We start from the raw sequence: 18,653 nt of genomic DNA, 5'->3' as shown, positions 1-18,653 counted from the left end.
TGAAGCTCGGTTTCCATACCTGAGAAATAGCAAAAATAATCATATTAGAGTTCCTGTGTTAGAGTTCTCGAAGCAACAGAGGCTGACTCTTGCTGAATAAATGGGAAAGCATTTTATTTCAAAATAAATGTTGAATACACTGGAAAACTGAGTTTGAGGGCAACTCTTGGGGTACAAGACCCCAAACCAGATCTGATAGGAAACTCCTGCTGCTCCATGGCTGCTGCTGTCAGAAAGATATTATCGCAATCCCTCTGGAACAGTCACCACAAAAAAACTGGACACCTCTGCCTCGCCCTCACCAGCAAAGACACAACGATGGAAGGTCCATGTAGAGCCTCTTTCTGTTTGTTGCTTACTTCTGAATCAGTAGCTTATGGTGGTGTCCCTGAAGGGCAGTAACTAATCCGTGTGCCTGAATCCTAAGATTGTAGATTGCATTCTGACTTGTATGTTGCAGTGGTGATGACTCATGATTTGACTTTTCCCCCAAATACAGGAAGGAGACTCAAAAAAGATAATACACTGCCATGAATAGGATAGATGCCCATAACAGTAATAGTAATAGTAATAGTAATAGTAATAGTAATAGTAATAGTAATAGTAATAGTAATAATAATATCTGCTGTCCAGAATCAACTCTATTCTGTTTGGGGAACCACCACTTTGAAGGTCTTGCTAGGTGGTGGATCTTAATCCTATAGCAGAAGCCAAAAGAAGACCAGATGCTGTTTCACTTGAAATCTTGACATGAGACTTAGTATATGGACAGGAGACAAGCTCTTGTCCTGAGATGTCCAACAGTAAGAGTGACAGGAAGAAGCAGGGGCAGTTTGGTCATCATTCTAGTGGCGGTAGAGTTGATGGCTATGATGTTCCGCTTCCAATATTCAGTAGCAATGATGACAATAGGGTGCTAAGTCCACAACTCTTATCACAGTTCTCCACCGCACGATGAACTTCTTTTTCCTTCTCTGAAAATGAGTGTGCCTTACTTTAGAGGGTGTGTGTAAGCATTCATCAGGATGTGCTCTGAAAAAGGCCTCTGAGAGCCACCAAGCACCTAATCTGTGCTTCACTTATCACAACTGCCAGCCTTAGGAACATAGCATAATGTTTAAAGTTCCAGAAGAGAAGGAGCAATCCATTTAAATGTTAAGAGAATACATAAAACATGTAGGAGGAAACAAAGACTGTTCATTCACTTGGCCATTATTATTCATTGACCACTACGGGATTATAAATGCAACACTACATTTGTTCAGCTGGGACAAATGACAGATCACCTATTTTGACAAGTGGGTTATTCCATCATTATATTAGTGTGCCATCGAGATGTTTGAATTCCAGCTGTAATATGTCTTTTTGAATATATTCATCTGTGGCTCCAGAGAAGGCTGATTCAAAATTCCCTGGCATGTAACAGTTACTGTTGGTTTAAAAAAAACCAACTTGACAGCTCATTGTCCGAACCTTGTGTGGTAGGAATGTTCAATTTACCAAGGTTTTTCACCTTGTGTTTCTATCTGCATAGTGCTGTATCTCTGTAATGTTTCCCATCCAGTATTTGTGTGTGTAGTGGCAGTCATCTTTTTGTGGCATTTGGCACGGAAAGTGATGGCTGGGGGACTCCTCAGGCCTTTTGGGCTCAGTGAGTGGTGTGCTGGCCAGCCAGCTTTTGGAGAGGAAAAAAACCCCTCTAATTTATAGCATTTGTCAGTTGCCAGGGTGAAATACTCCCACCATAGCTAATTTCAAGCTACCAATATGATGTCACAAAACATGGGGTTGGGAGGACTTGTGCAAAATCAGTTCTAGCTAGCTAGAGGCAGCCAGCTCCCAAACATGCCACTGTTTGCATTCTAAGTGTTTGCTCTTAAGGTAAGAAAACTACATAAATCACACTGTTTAGTTTCATAATCTCAAAGCTATGCTGGTCAAAACTCCCAAAAAACAAGAAAGCAAAAGCAGATTCCTAATAAAAAGTTTTATTCCAAGGAAGCCTTGAAATGTATTATCCTTCTAGACTTCTTTAATACTTTGTCATTTAAATGAACAGGAGCCAGAGACCTCTCTTTCTACTCTAAGGTGAAAATGCCCAGGCCTCTGTTCAGGTGGGAGCCCCTTCTAGGAATCAGTATAGGAAGGAGCCTTTTCCAGCTGTATCAAATCATGTCTTAAACGTTTTTATGGTGCTTTACAGTTTTCTTCATTTCGTTCTCCATTTTGAAGAGGAGAAATCTTACCAGATGGAAGGATTAAGACTTGATTGTTTGGATTCCAAATCTGGTGCTTTCCCTGCCCTCCCCAGGCAGCCAGAACTTTCCTTGGTTCCTCTCTCTCAGTCCAGCTCAGACAGGATGTTTTTTCCCTCTGCCAGGAAGCCGCTTCTTTCATCCATCCCTTTTTCCCACTTTCACAAGAGGAAGTTCCCTTGGCCTTCGACAGACTTGCTATTTTCAGCGTCTTCTTGGATCATATTCCTGCCAAAGTCTTTTCCCACTGGCGGATAGACTGTGACTAAGCACTCCTGCATCAGCCCTCAGAACTGTGACCTGTCCCGTGTCCCAGCAGCACTGGAGGAATGCAATGCTGGGAAGCAGCTGGGGGAAATGTTAAAGCTTATCTCGAGAGATGCCATGTGCTGGGCAAAGTCCTTCCGCTGACTCCCTGATCACATCAGTCCACTCTGTTAATGGTGCTAATGATGAAGTTTTATGATGCCAGCGATTAGTGTACAAACTCTCAGGCACCTCAGAACCTTACTTCATTTGGCTTTAGAGGTACACGCAGCAACAGCAATCACTCAGCAGTTTCACGCAAGGAATATACTGACTGCGTGAGAAACTCAAAAAGCTTCAGTAACATTTAGTTAATGAATGCATTTCTATGTTAACCTTGTATCTATCGTGCATCTGTGATGCTGTGATGTTCATGGCTCTGTTGGAAGGCCTAGAGACTCAAAGTAAAGTATATGTGCTGCCGAAGCGAGCACGAGAGCACTCAAAGTAAAGTGTTGGTGGTTGCATTCCTCCTATCTGTGCATAGTGGCAAGGCAGGCATACACACACCGGTGGTTGTAATCGAATGTGATGTGCACTACAGTAGAGACGAAGGCAAGCATGCAGGAGAAAGTGTGTAACTCTGCCCTCTGCCTAGGGGAATCAGCCTTCCCAAGGGTTTAAAGCTGGAGCTAGGATTTGAAGGTTAAGAATGACACCAATTATGAAGTGCTCATTATGATCCATGAACTGTCCTGTTCTAAGCATTTTCCATATATTTACCTATTTAATTATCCAACAACCCTGTTAGGTTAGGTTCACTTATCATCCCCACAGGAACCTGACTCACAGAGAACTTAAATAACTTGCCCAAGGTCACCTCACCGGGGAAACGTGGAGATGGGATTTGAAATGTGCTATTAACCTCTGTGCTCTATTTCTGTGATTTGCTAGGGTTAGGGGCGTGGTTGGGATAGCTTGAGCTGGGGCGTGGAGGACATTCCAGGCTGAGGAAACAGCGCGAACCAAGGCCCAAAGATCTGAGAAAATAGGACATGTTTGTGATTCTTGCTTTGAATTTTAGTGGGAAGGCCACACAGAGCCATTCAACATACATGCGTCATTTTTCTTTCATTGCAGAAGCTTTCCTAGAGAATGTTTGGAAAGGAATTTATCAACACCATTTCTTAAAATCTGAGCATTTTAAAATGGCCAGTGTCCCACTGTTCGCTCTGCTAAGTTGTTGGGTGAGGGCTGTTTTAAATACATCCCTAGAAGGATACATATTACTTGATTTCCCATTATTCCTGAAATTGATTAACTCTAATGCTACTTGAGGCCAAAATTGCGAATGGATCCCCATAGAAGGCAGTTAGCGTTTTCTGGAAGAAAATAGATGACAAAGTATATTCTTGGTCGTGGCCAAAGTTCTTGCCAATGTCAGTGACTGATCACCGAGTGAGACCGTGTACTCCGTCCCGTACCTTACCACATCCTCGGGACATGCAGTGTGTGCCCAGAGGTATGTCCTTTAGTAGCAAAAACAAAGTGTGGCCACATTTGTCTCAGAGCAGCACCTAAGTGGGGGATCACCTGGCCAAGCCCATATTTCTTCAGGAATTTTCTGCTCTCAATACCCTGAGATAAGTCATTCGTTTATTCATTCAGTCAGCATCTTTAAATGCCCACCACAATACAGGCTAGTAATATCAATTACCGTTAATAGAGCTTACCACGTGACGGGCACTGTGCTGAGTACCTTAAAGTGATCACATTTGATCCTCCCAGTAACCCCACGGAGTAAGAATGGTATGATCCCCAGAGGAGAAGATGGAAGGATTAGGAAACTTGCTCCGTATGACATAGCTTATTGAGCTGGCAGAGCTTTCCCTGGCAGATCCTCTTGTCCGGCACCTGCTGTGCTATGCCATCTCCTTATGTCCAAGGTTCTATAGCAGCCATGGTCAGGGATGCAAACAACAAACTCTAATCAAGTCAGAATGAGACAGGCATAGAACACTGGTTCTCAGTCTTTTGCCCACCAAAAGGGATGTCACCTGATAGCCATGTAGGAGACACATTCTCGGGACAATACCAGCCTTGTGCATAATTCCACTCCTTTCCCTTTTACCCCACCCTCCTGCCTCAGGAAAGCATATTAGAATGCACATGAGTAAGAGTGACATTATTATAGTAATGACATTGAATCAGAACTAATTTATGAAGATGATAAATCCTTTGCATGGTTTCATACAGGAAGAGAGTAGATATAAATCTCAGGGCACAAATGAAAAGTATCCTTTTCCTTTGTTTCTGTAAATCAACTTAATTTTGGCTCTGGACACTCAGCTCCTTGGACTGTCGGGAAATTTAGCCTCTGCCATTTTGAGCTAACCTCTCTTATTTCCCATGAGCTCATGTCAAGATTCTGGAGTCTTATGCAGGGCCAGCACCGTGTATAACAATTATCACTACTGGTTCCACGGAGATGGCTGCCACTTTGGGCCCGCAGGATCCCTTTGGCACTTGGAACGCGGAAACCCGTGAGGAATCTGGGAGCCCAGGGTGAATCCCAATCTCCCAACTTCCCCAGGGTGGTAGAGGACCTTTTCCTCTGAGATCCCTTTGACCTGTCTCTTTTCTCCCTAACGCAGGCCAGTCCTTTTTTTCAGGAAAATTCCTCCCCATTCTCCCTCTAACGCCCTTCTTTTCTGATGAGATTCTGATTCTCCTCTATGGCTTTTGCTTCTTGGGAGGGGGGAAAAAGCAAGCTGGGAAGTGAAGTATCTTTTCTATTTGTTCTTGCTGCTAACCTCCTGCGAGGTCTGTAGGCTAGAATCTGCTTGAATTAGGAGGGAAAAATAGTAATAAAAATAATTGGATCTGGTCATTTACATGGAAGCAGATAGTCTTCATTTCTTTTTCTTTCCCTCCTGTTTCCTTCTCTTTCTTCTTCTTTACAAAATGCAAATAACTTTGTTTTCAGTGATAAAAGATGCCACTGAGCAAATTAACACTAAACTACAGTGTGGTGTATATTTTTTCAGACCTCTTTTTACTATACATATAACTTTTAACAGTATTTAAGAAATATTTGAGTTCTTGCTCTGCCTTGGAAGCTTGTATGAGGATGTTACATTTTATTCGTGTGTCAGCCCACTGGGGAATCTGTAGGGTAGTCATTGAACCTTTTCTACATGTATTAAAGATGATACCAGCTATTCCATGGAGGGTGCGTTTGCAAGACAATACACTATTATAGAGGTCCAGATAAGAGAGGACAGTGTCTAGGATTGGGTGGGAGTCATGGTGGTGGAGATAAGTGGGGATTCTGGATCTGGTTGGGAAGGTAAGTAGACAGCACCAGCTGGGGACTGGATATGGGCAGTGAAGAAGATAAATTTCTAGGTTTGGGTCTTGAGGAGCTGGGTATGAGTTGCCATCTAAAGAAGGAAAGATTAGGGGGAGGGTGATGCCCTTCGTTTCTTAGGACTCTGCTAGAAGAACACTTGCTAACTCTCAGGACCTTCTAGAGTCTTGAACCATGAATTTTGGATGTGAATCGACCAGGAGATGCATAGGATGATCCAATGGCCTGCAGGAAGAACATTTAAAATTGCTATTTAAACTTGTTTTCTCATCCTCTTAAACGTCTATTTCCACGGATGCTTTTTTTTTTTTTTTTAGATTTTTAAAATTTATTTATTTGACAGACAGAAAGAGGCAGAGAGGCAGGCAGAGAGAGAGAGAGAGAGAAGCAGGCTCCCTGCCTAGCAGAAAGCCTGATGTGGGACTTGATCCCAGAACTCAGAGATCATGACCTAAGCTGAAGGCAGCAGCTTAACCCACGGAGCCACCCAGACGCCCCCACGGATGCTTTATAATCTGCATATTAGCACCATGTGTTATTTTTTATTTATTTATTAAGATTTATTTATTTATTTATTTGACAGAGAGAGATCACAAGTAGGCAGAGAGGCAGGAAGAGAGGCGGGCAGAGAGAGAGGAGGAAGCAGGCTCCCTGCCGAGCAGAGAGCCCGATGTGGGACTCGATCCCAGGACCCTGAGATCATGACCTGAGCTGAAGGCAGCGGCTTAACCCACTGAGCCACCCAGGCGCCCCCATGTGTTTTATATATATACATTGGCATACCACTTAGAGATAAATAAGAATGACTAAATGAAAGAAAGAAGAAACCAGGAGTTGTAGCAGAGAGCCGATTGTTCACTGAAATCTGTCCTTCATTCCAGATCATACGGTTGCATCTGGGAGTAGCTGTAGCTCTAGCTGCTGCTCAGCCAGAGACAACTTTCTCCCACCCCTCAGAAGGAGCTGTTACCACTTCTCCCCAGTGGGAGGTGAGCAGAAGTGATATATGTCAGTTCTGGACCAAAGCTTTTGAGAAGCAGGCATGCCTCCTTTGTAGTCTTAGCTCTTTGGCTGGCGTAGATGCAGAAAATGACCCAGGGCAGAGCCGGGGTGGGGATGGATGACGGAGGTGGGAGATGGAAGGAGCTTGCATCCTGGCTGGGGGGACCCACTCACTTAGAAGAACATCCACCTCAGGCTATTACAGGTCCAAGAAATAAACTTTTGTGTATTTGAGCCATTAGACATGCCTTGGTCCCTATTATTTCTGCTTAGCATACAGGGAGCATGCGTAACATTTTTTTTTTTTTTAAATTGAGGTGCACCTGTAAAATATTTGGAGCCACTGGTCTCAACACATGACCAAATGCAAATGTCAGGGGGATCTTAGTAGCCTATCAGATGCAGGGGACAACAATTTACCATTTCTGAGCCATCCCCCTACTTAATCAAAAGTTGTAATTATGATGGAGTGGTGTTTAAATCAGCTGAGTTCTAGTTTTGTAGAAAGTAAAATTTTGAGGAAGGCTCGAATTCAGATTGCCATTAATTATATAAAAAGGAACTAGCTTTATTGGTAATCCAAGGATCCTCTTAGAAAATGTGGAAAATACTGTGAACATTATTGGAAGAAATCAGTGAAATTCAGCAAGATGGAACATTTGTTTGGCACAGATTTTCCTAACATTTGCAAATACTTTCGTGTGCTCAGATTTTAGCTTAAATTGTCTTCTTTCAAGGTCTGTGGACTTTTAAGATCCAACTCTTTTCCAGTTACCTTCGTAAAGGGAATAACAGTTCTTCGAATTCCCTCTTCCTTCCTCCCTGGGGTTTAGATGGTGAAACTCAGAAAGTCTTCCTCGGAGCATTTAGAGAAGGAAGAGAATGATGTATCAAGGCAGTATCCCTGGAAGCTGAGATCAACAGACCATGACTAAAGTCAGCTTGCAGTTATATTGGCTGAGAATGTCACACCAGCTGCTTGCACACCCCACAAGATGATGAATGTCTTGCTGCTGTCCGTACTGCTCTCCAGAATTTATCAGCAAAAGAGAAAAATGGGGAAGGTTACAACTCCCAGAGACTCATAAATTCTTCTTGCAACAGTGAGCAGTGAAGGCTTGGCTGACAGTTATGAATGAATCACTGGCCATGTGTGTGGTGGCGGGAGGAGTGTCTGAACCTTGGCACTGTAATCAGGAGTAGCATGCGCCACCTGGACAGCAAGGGCAGGTGAGGTGGTAGGAGGGCTCTCATGGCAGATCCATTGTTCTTCTAACCAGAGAATTTTAGCCAGTTGCTCTTGTGGGAAAACTCATTGTCAAGGTTAGGGAAATGAAATTGTATGGTCTCTTCTCACTGTGGAGGAATACATTATCTGTAGAGAATGGAGATCCTGCAGGGGTTCAGGGCCAAGGCACAGGAGTTCTGGTGCTGTAGAGCTAGAGGAAGGATACGTGGGAAGAAATCTAGGGGCTGCTGGCTAGGGCGGCAGGAGGTTGGATCTGAATCCGTCATCTTGGGTCTGGATGCTTATTTTCTTCCTTTTTCTTCTCCTTCTTCCTATTAAAGGAGCTAAGAATAAAAATGCTGGAACCTGCTGTTTTATTTTCACTCAAGAGACTGATTAATGAGGGCTGCTGGGTTTAATCAATGGTTGTCTATTTCAGCTTAGAAAACACTGTTTTTGGGGAGTGGAAAAAATATTGGCAATCGTTCACCTTGTGGAGAGCTGCATTATTTTGCAAGTGGTTGAAGGGATAGACTTTGGCATTCCAGAAGCCCGGGCTGGGATACTTGTGCCTCTGGCTGAGTCAGGATATTTAGTAGCTCCGTGGCCTTGAGTAATGACTTCAGCTGAGACTCGGTCTCCTCACCCAGGAAATAGTGATAATAACGTACTTGCCTTTTATGTTTGCTGTGAAAATTGAGTAAGAGCCATTTATGTCCGATAAATATTAACTCTCTCCATTATCTACCTATCTTTTCTCCTTTTATCTTTTCAGAGGTAAAATAGTGACTGTATTTGTTTATGGATACTTAGGTTTTGAGCCCCTGCTTCTGGTTAAATTTCCTGCGAAGTCTTTTCTACCCCTACTCATCGTTATTGAATCTGGAGAGTTAACATTATCTGTATTCACTTTTGTCTGAAGAAACGCCCTCTTTTTTTTTTTTTTTTTTGCCTTAGGAAGTAAAACAATGAACTGATAATGAAGGGAAGTTTGCTTTAATTTCCTGAAAAAAAGCAGTGGAATAATTGAAAATTTACTATTTTTTGAACCTTGTTACTGTTAGGAACCTTTACTTAGTTTGGGCAGAGGTGCCGTCTCTTTTAAGACCATGTAATCTAAGAGAGAAAGAGTCTAGAGGCCCAAAGTCAGCATTGGGTCCATGGATCAAGTGCACTAAATCCCGGCTATTGTATGTAATTGTATGAGAGTTTCATTCAAGCCACTGTGTCACTGTAGCCTCTTGTAGTCTGTCTCATATCTGGGAGTCAGGGAAACACCAGTCAGGGTTCAGTTCAGGAAGTAGAAACTACTCTAGGTATTTTAAACAGAAGTGGGATTAATATAGGAGATTTGGTGCTTCCAAAATTATTGGAAGAGGTAGAAGGAGTGTGTTCTAGGCTAAGCCTCCAGAATGACCCCCAGGACATTACAGAACTGATCAACAAGAGAAATGAGGACCTCTGCTCCTGTTGAGAAGGGCAGCCAGAGGCTACAACCATTGACTTTCACAACATAATGGCATGGATCTAGAAATCAGAAAGACAGCATTAAGCAGCAGCTACTGCTGGTGTTTTGGGGAATCACAGTGGAATGTGGAGTCTGGTGATCTCGGTGGCCCCTTTAAACATCTTTCAACATCCACAAAGGTGGGGACTGGGTGCTGACAACACGGAAATAAATCTCTGTCTGCAGAAAACAGAAAAAGGAGCAGGAAGATGGCTTACAACCCGCTAAGTAGAACCGGGAAAATGTATCTTTTTGCTTCTGGCCTCTGTCACATTGGAAAGCACTTGTAAATAAGTGAGAACGGATTTGGAGCCACAGTCAAACTGTCCAGCAGAACCAAACCGGTTCATTGAGGGAGAGAGAGAGACTTAAACACAGTGAGCAATTGTGTTGAACACTCGACTCCAGGAGAGAGCCTCAGATCTGGTACCTGAGCGGAGACATGGGCTCTCTGTCTCCTCGGTGTACCTCGCACAGTCAGACAACCTTGCTGTGCACCAACTGTATTCTCTGAATCAAAGTGAGCAGTGATCGAAGAATCGTATCATTGTCACGTCTGGCCCCAGACCAGATCCTTTGTATTTACAAGATAAAATGGTAAACATGAAGAGCATTCGAGGAGGACGATATTTTAAAACTGTTTATGAGTTCTTGCCTTCCTGGTTAAAATTTGAGGCCCTTCTTCCCCACCCTACACCCGAAAAGCACAGCTTCATTGTACTTCACTTAGAATTCAGTGGGAACCCAATCAAATGGGAAGTCATGTGAAAGTATGTTGTAAACTGTAAAGTCCTACCCAATGTCAGGTGTTACTAGCAGACATAGTGCCTTACATGGAGTGGGTGCATTTAACATTTTGCAAAATTTGTTCTGTCATTGTCTCTCTCTCTCTCCATATATATAGAAACATAAAATTTCATAGGGATAAATTCAGTAAGAATAATTGTAAAATCTTCTGTTTAAGTTGTAAAAATTCATTTGCAACACGGATAATGAGCATTGTGTTCTTAATGGTGTGTGAGAAGAATACAAAAAATTACCAGTTTCTCTGCTAGGTCTCATTTAATAAAAGACAATAAGAAATTACAGGTTTTTCATAGAAGAGAGTCCCAAGTAGGAAATTACCTAGAAATTATGCCAGGCATATGTTAAATATATATATATATATATATATAAATTTTTCTGAACTATTTAACAAGTTTCAGAAATCATGCCCCTTTGTTCCTAAATGCTTCAGTATATATTTTCTAAAAAGAATATTCACTTAGGATATTTAATAATGATGTACTATTATATAATTATAGATCTTACATTTTGCTAATTGTTCCCATACTGGTGTTTTTTTCTTAATAGCAATGTTTTGTTTTTTTTTCCCCTGGTCTAGGATCCAATCCAGAATCATACATCTGGAGTGGTTTTCTGGCCCTTCTTTGATTTTCATGACTGATAATTTTGAAGAATTTAGGCCACTTATTTTTTAGAATGTCTCTCAAATAGGGTTTGTCTGATGTTCCCTCATGATTAGAGTCAGATTGTACAGTTTTGGCAGGAATATTAAATAAGTGGTTAATATTTTTTGAGCTAATTTGAAAACACAATCCAACATAGATTCACTAAGTGATAGTTTGAAGATCACTGGACAGGGAGTCAGCCCAAATGTGGAAGCTAACTTTTGCCACTTAACCATGGGATATTTAGTTATAATAATAAAAATGATTATGGTGATGATAGAAATAATAATGACTTTATTTGGTAATATGTAAAGTGGTTTTATGTTCATTATCTCTTTTTATCCTTTATCTCATAAGGTAAAAATGAGTCTTACTTTACAGGAAACAGGCTTGGGGAGATCAAGTTCCTTGCCCAAGGTCACAAAGTGGAGAAAGGCAGAACCAGGGGTCAAACCCAGGTCTTAAAACCAGACTTGGATGCTTGTGCTTCTAACCCCACATTCTGGAGTGGAAGTCACATTGCCTTGTTTGGAATTCATCTCTAAAAAGAGAGGAGTAAATAAAACAAAATGCATAAGGTAACACTTCCCAGCCATCTTTATTTCATAGAGCAATAAAAATAGTTTTAAAAATTAGGGAATATGCACAGGGCTTAGAATACTTTATGCTGCCAAGTAAGAATATTAAAATACAAAACCAATCTAATATCAGTACTATTTGATAAAAGGATATTTCAATTTAAAAAAATATAAAAAAGCCATAATTTCAGAATAAAAAAACATTCTTCCAAATTGGATATATTAGTTTTTAGCATACTTAGTATCTTGTCTTATTTTTCCTAGTTCACTGGGGTCTTGTAAATGCTCTGTGCAGAACAGCCCCCATCTGGGGCCTGGCATTTGGAGAGTACTGTATGATAATGTCTTTTTCCTCTGCTGTCCAGTGGCTTTATTCAGTTAGAAAGAGCCTAACTGTTATTCTACCTGAGACAACTCTATGGGCAGGGAAGGGAATAGTGCACAGGAGGTAGAACAAGGTTGGAGGAGAGTGGGGAGAATTACAACAGCGAGGAGGGGGGTGTATGTTATCAGCTCTTAGGATTTTGGGTTTGCCTTTGATTCTTCTTCTTACTTACTTTACCCTTTCACACTTCTGGTGGAAGTATAAATTGGTGTAGCCACTATAGAAAACAGTAGGGAAGTTCCTCAAAAAGTTAAAAATAGAATTACCATATGATCCAGTAATTCCACTACTGGGTATTTTTCCAACGCAAATGAAAACACTAATTCAAAAGGATGTATGCACCCATATGTTTATTGCAGCATTATTTACAATAGGAAAGACATGGAAGTAACCCAAGAGTCTATCATTTGATGAGTGGATAAAGAAGATGTGGTATAAAAATATAAATTCAAAACAGATGAAAGACCTAAATGTGAGACAGGAATCCATCAAAATCCTAGAGGAGAACACAAGCAGCAAAAGGCAGCCTACGGAATGGGAGAAGATATTTGCAAGCATCATCTCTGATAAAGGGTTAGTATCCAAAATCTATAAAGAACTTACCAAACTCAACCCCCCCCCAAAACAAATAATCCAGTTAAGAAATGCACAGAAGACATGACTAGACATTTTTCTAAAGAAGATATCCAGATAGCTAACAGACACATGAAAAGATGCTCAACATCACTCACTATCAGGGATATACAAATCAAAACCACTATGACCTGTCAGAATGGCTAAAATTAACAACACAAGAAACAACAGATGTTGACAAGGATGTGGAGAAAGGGGAATCCTCTTGCACTGTTGGTAAGAACGCAAACTGGTACAGCCACTCTGGAGAACAGTATGGAGGTTCCTCAAAAAGTTAAAAATAGAACTACCAGCAATTGCACTACTAGGTATTTACCCAAAGGATACAAAATACAGATTTGAAGGGGTACATAGACCCCAACGTTTATAACAGCATTATCAGCAATAGTCAAACTATGGAAAGAGTCTAAATGTCCACTGACTGATGAATGGATAAAGAAGATGTGATATATGAACACACACACACGCACACACACACACGAATATTACTCAGTCATCAAGAAGAATGAAATCTTGCCATTTGCAATGATGTCGTTGGAGCTAGACTGTATTATGCTAAGTAAAATGAGTCTGAGAAAGACAAATACCCTATTTTACTCGTATGTGGCATTTAAGAAACAAAACGGATGAACATATGGGAGGTAGGGAGAAGGAAAGTGGGAAACAGAGCATGAGAGACTCTTCACAACAGGGAACAAACTGAGGGTTGATGGGGGAAGGTGAGTGGGGGCTGGTCTAGATGAATGATGGGTATCAAGGAGGGCACTTTGTGATGAGCACCAGGTATTGCTGAATTCCGCTCCTGAAAGACTGTATGGCAATGTATGTTTAACTAAAATTTAAGTAAAAAATTTCACACAATGAAATATTACTCAGTCACAAAAAGAATGAAATCTTGCTATTTGTGATAACATAGATGGACCTAGAAGATATTATGCTGAGTGAAATAAGTCATAGGAAGACAAATACCATGTGATTGCATTTGTATGTGAAGTCTAAGAAAGAAAATGAACGAGCAAACAAACCCCACAGAAAGAGACCCATAAATACAGAGAATAAACGGTTGGTTGCCAGAATGGAGGGAGTGGGGAGGATGGGCACAATGAGTAAAGGAGAGTGGGAGGTACGTGCTTCCAGTTATGGAATGAATAATTCACAGGGATGAAAGATACAGCATAAGGAATATAGTCAATGATACTATAATAGGGTTATATGGTGACAGATGGTAGCTACGCTTGGGAAGCACAGCATGAAGAGTAGAGTCGTTGAATCCCCATGTTGTACACCTGAAATTAATGTAACATTGTGTGTCAGCTATACTTCAATAAAAAATTAAAATAGCCGTGATTTTCACCGATGGCAGAGTCACGGGTGCTGCTTCTATTAGGGAAGAGCGATGCCTACAACTATAATAGAAGGAAAGGCCGCATTTCAAAGGTGAGTGAAAATCAAGATGCAATCTTTTTTCCACTCCCAAGTTCATTCATTCCCTAAATTCTATTTATGGACCCCTTGGAGGAGGGAGAGAATATGCACCCCAGGCTGAAGCCCTGTTTTAAAGTTGGTACTCCCTGCTCACTTTCTTATGTTCCATTTAGTCTCTGGTTTAGGATTCCTCAGATCTCTGTTGGGTGGGTATTAGGGTAAGCAAACTTTTATAATCTGGTTTTTACCCCCGTGGCCCAGGGTCACTGTTCTCACCAATGTCACCAATGTTCCCCCAAATTCAAAGCATCTTTTTTCATCTCCGTATTCTCCATCTTTGTGCATGCTCAGATGCCAGACCAGTCCGTCCTTGGAACTTTATCCCTTGTCGGCTTCTGCAGTATCCTTCTCTATGGCCGTGACACAGTGACTTTTAAATTCTCACAATGGTAGACTCACATAGGGAATGTTTTCAAAACATAAGGCTGTTCTCCCCCCCCCGGGGTCTGAGGGAGGTTTGTGGTAGGGTCCAATCTACATAAGTAATTTCAATTTGTTCCAATGGTTGAGAATCACTTCCTAAGTGATTTATGAGTGCTTAATGTATATATGTATGCTTTACACCCACAACTGTAATAATAATAATAATAATGATAAAGCCATCATTGTAGGCATTTTTTTTTCCTCATTCACTGAGTTTTAAAGCATACCTCTCAATCTTTTCTTGGCTTCAATTTTCACTTTAAAAGCGAAGACAAAATAAAACACCTTCTTCAATAGAGCAATTTATATTAATGAGGAAATGTTTGCAAAATGCTTCTGGAATCAAATGTATTTTGTGAGAATAAAAATCATACTTTATTTAAGGGGCATCCAGGTGGGTGGCTCAGTTAAGCGCCTGCCTTCAGCTCAGGTCATGATCCCAGGGTCCTGGGATCGATCTCAGCCTTGGGCTTCCTGCTCAGAGGGAAGCCTGCTTCTCCCTCTCCCTCTGCCTGCCACTCCGCATATTTGCAGAAAGTGAATTTGCAGATGTGAGGTTTGTGGTAGCAGATCTAGAGCAAAGTCATAGAATCTTAAAAGAGACATTGACTGTTGAAGGTGGAAGGAACCTTAGCATTGCTTCATGTCCATGCTTTATCTCAAGCCGGAATCCCTGTGAAGACATCCCGTCAGGGCCACATTATGAACTTCGTACATTCCAGACACATTTGCTTTTGTAGGACTCTTGTTCCATAAAAAACGTCTAAAATTCTATTTTATGACTCTGTTGATACTACTGACTATGCTATAATCCAGGCTTAATTCATGATTATGTATTCATTTTTCTTCTGATTTTATTTTATTTTTTAAAATATTTATTTGACAGAGATCACAAGTAGGCAGAGAGACAGGCAGAGAGAGAGAGGAGGAAGCAGGCTCCCACGGAGCAGAGAGCCCGATGCTGTGCTCGATCCTAGGACCTAGGATTATGACCTGAGCCGAAGGCAGAGGCCTTAACCCACTGAGCCACCCAGGCGCCCCTCCTTCTGATTTTAAAAGAAATTAAAATTAAAACATTTTGTGGGTCCCTAAAGAAACTATGGATCCTAGGCACTTGCCTCCTATACTTAATGGAGACATTGGCCCTACTTCCAGAGGGGGACCTCACTGTCTTACAAAGCAGCTCAGATATTCTATTTAAGAGTGATTTTATTTGATAGAATTTTCTTTCTTATTTTGAGTTGATTTTTTTTTTTTAAATTTAAAGACTTTTATAGTAGTTCTTTTCCCTAATGATAGTCTAGTCCCTCTTCCCCAGGTACTTTGTACTAAAGCCTGGCTATTCAAAGGGTGAGCCATACACCAAAAGCCTTGACATCACCTGGACGCTAATTAGACATGCAGAATCTCAGGTCTCATCCTGTATCTACTCAGTGGGAATCTGCACTTTAAAAGCTCCTCAAGTATTCATATTCACATTAAAGCTGGAGAAGCTGGACCGTCTGGACAGACTAACAACAGCAGATATTTATTGAGCACTACTTCTTGTGTGCACTATTTTGAGTGCCTTGCATGGATTTCTTAATTAATCTTTTCAACAATCTTATTTATTTTTCCCATCTCACAGTTGAGTAAATTGAGGCACAGAGAAGGTGAGCGACTTGCTCAAGTTTATCCAGTGTGCACAAAACCAAACCAGGCAGTATGACTCCATGATCTATGCCCTGTCCCTCCATGCTACTTTGTTCATCTTTTTTTTTTTTTAAAGATTTTATTTATTTATTTGACAGAGAGAGAAATCACAAGCAGGCAGAGAGGCAGGCAGAGAGAGAGAGGGGGGAAGCAGGCTCCCTGCTGAGCAGAGAGCCGGATGCCGGACTCGATCCCAGGACTCTGGGATCATGACCTGAGCCGAAGGCAGCGGCCCAACCCACTGAGTCACCCAGGCGCCCTACTTTGCTCATCCTTACAGGCTTCTTTTGAGAAGTTCCTGCTGCCTTGCTCACAGACCAGATTGCCACGGCAGAAGCAATTTTTAAAAAAAATTTTATACCACTGAACTCCACCCTCTTACTATAGCTGAGTGGAAGAGAGGTCGATCCCTGGCCCATGCTAGGCCATCCGCAGCTGTACTACAACTTATCATTTGGGTGATCTGCTAAAAAGTGTTTGGTGAGGGACTTCATTAAAATTAAAAACTTCCGCTCTGGGAAGACAATGTTAGGTGAATGAGAAGAGAAGCCACAGACTGGGAAAAAACATTTGCAATAAACACATCTGATAAATACTGTTTCCAAAATATACAAGGAATTCAAAAACTCAATAATGAGGAAACATCTTGATAAACAAAATGGGCTAAAGACATTAACAGATACCCCATCAAAGAAGATATACAGATAGCAAATAAGCATATGAAAAGATTCTCCACATCGTCTGTCATTACAGACATGCAAATTAAAACAACAATGAAGTACACCTATTAGAATGGCCAAAATCTGGAACATTGACAACACCAAATGCTGGTGAGGATGTGAAGCAACAGGAATGCTCATTCAATGCTGCTAGGAATGGCAAATGGCACAGCCACATTGGAGTACCATTTGGTGGCTTCTTACAAACCTAAATATACTCTTACCATGTGATTCAGCAACGTTGCTTCCTGGTATTTATTCAAAGATGTTGAAAACTTATGTCCACACAAAAACCTACACATGGATGTTTACAGCAGCTTTATTCATAACTGCCAGAACTGGGAAGCAACCAAGATATCCTTCAGTAGGTGAATGAATAAATAAACTGGTACATCCGGAAATGGAATATTATTCAGTTCTAAAAGGAAATGAGCTTTTAAGTCATGAAAAGACAAGGAGGAACCTTAAAAGCATATTATTATTATTTGAAAGTCAAACTCAACACCCAAAAAGCAAAAAATCCCGTCAAGAAGTGGGCAAAAGACATGAACAGACATTTCTCCAAAGACATACAAATGGCCAACAGAAACATGAAAAAATGCTTAATATCACTCATCATCATGAGATACACCTCACACCAGTTGAAACAGCTAAAATTAACAACTCAGGAATGACAGATGTTGGTGAAGATGTGGAGAAAGTGGAACTCTCTTACACTGTTGGTGGGAATGCAAGCTGGTACAGCCACTCTGGAAAACAGTATGGAGGCTCCTCAAAAAGTTAAAAATAGAACTACTCTATGACCCAGCAATTGCAGTATTAGGTATTTATCCAAAGGCTGCAGTCATAGTGATCCGAAGGGGCACCTGCACCCCAGTGTTTATTAATAGCAATGTCCACAATAGCTAAAATATGGAAAGAACCCAGATATCCCCTGACAGATGAATGGGGAAAGAAGATGTGGAATATATACACAATGGACTATTACTCAGCCATCAAAAAATGAAATCTTACCATTTGCAATGATGTGGATAGAACTAGAAAGTATTATGTTAAGTGAAATAGGTCAATCAGAGAAAGAGCACTGTCATATGATTTCACTCATATGTGGAATTTAAGAAACAAAACAGGATCATAGGGGAAGGGAGGGGAAAATAAGACAAAATCAGAGAGGGAGATAAACTATAAGAGACTCTTAACTATAGGAAACAAACAAGGTTGCTGGAGGAGAGGTGGGTTGGGGGATGGGGTCACTAGGTGATGGGCACTGAGGAGGGCATGTGATGTGATGAACATTGAGTGTTATATGCCACTGATGAATCACTAAACTCTACCTCTGAAACTAATAATGCACTGTATGTTAACTAATTTAATTTAAATTTTAAAAATTTTAAAAGCATATTCATAAGTGAAAATTCAATCTGAAAAGGCCATATATTGTATGATACAATATTCTGCAAAAGCCAAAACTATGGAGACAGTAAAAAAGTTAGTGGTTTCCAGGGATTGGAGGTGAGGGAGAAGAGGTGAGTAGGCAGAGCACAGAGGATTCTTACGGCAGCAAAACTAGTCTGTATGTTACTGTAGTGATGGTTACATGTCATTGTGTATTTACACAACCCCAAGAGTGAACCCTAACGAAAACTATGGACTTTGGGTGATTATGCCATGTCAGGGTA

The 18,653-nt window shown here is 41.1% G+C and overlaps 2 long non-coding RNA genes across 2 annotated transcripts in view; both read left to right on the top strand.

Moving 5' to 3' along the window:
* LOC309849882 overlaps positions 1-18,653 on the top strand; it is a 78,562-nt gene that overhangs the window by 15,256 nt on the left and 44,653 nt on the right. The window lies entirely within an intron of this gene.
* Positions 1,832-8,402, top strand: LOC309849881. The gene is made up of 3 exons (XR_014303974.1): positions 1,832-1,881; positions 6,753-6,860; positions 7,707-8,402. It is a non-coding gene; the product is annotated as an uncharacterized lncRNA (long non-coding RNA).

This window comes from Mustela nivalis (assembly GCF_964662115.1).
Source record: "Mustela nivalis genome assembly, chromosome: 16".
In the NCBI taxonomy this organism is placed as follows: Eukaryota; Metazoa; Chordata; class Mammalia; order Carnivora; family Mustelidae; genus Mustela; species Mustela nivalis.
The sequence above is the reverse complement of the archived record's forward strand: the minus strand, read 5'-3'. Positions and strand labels throughout refer to the sequence as shown.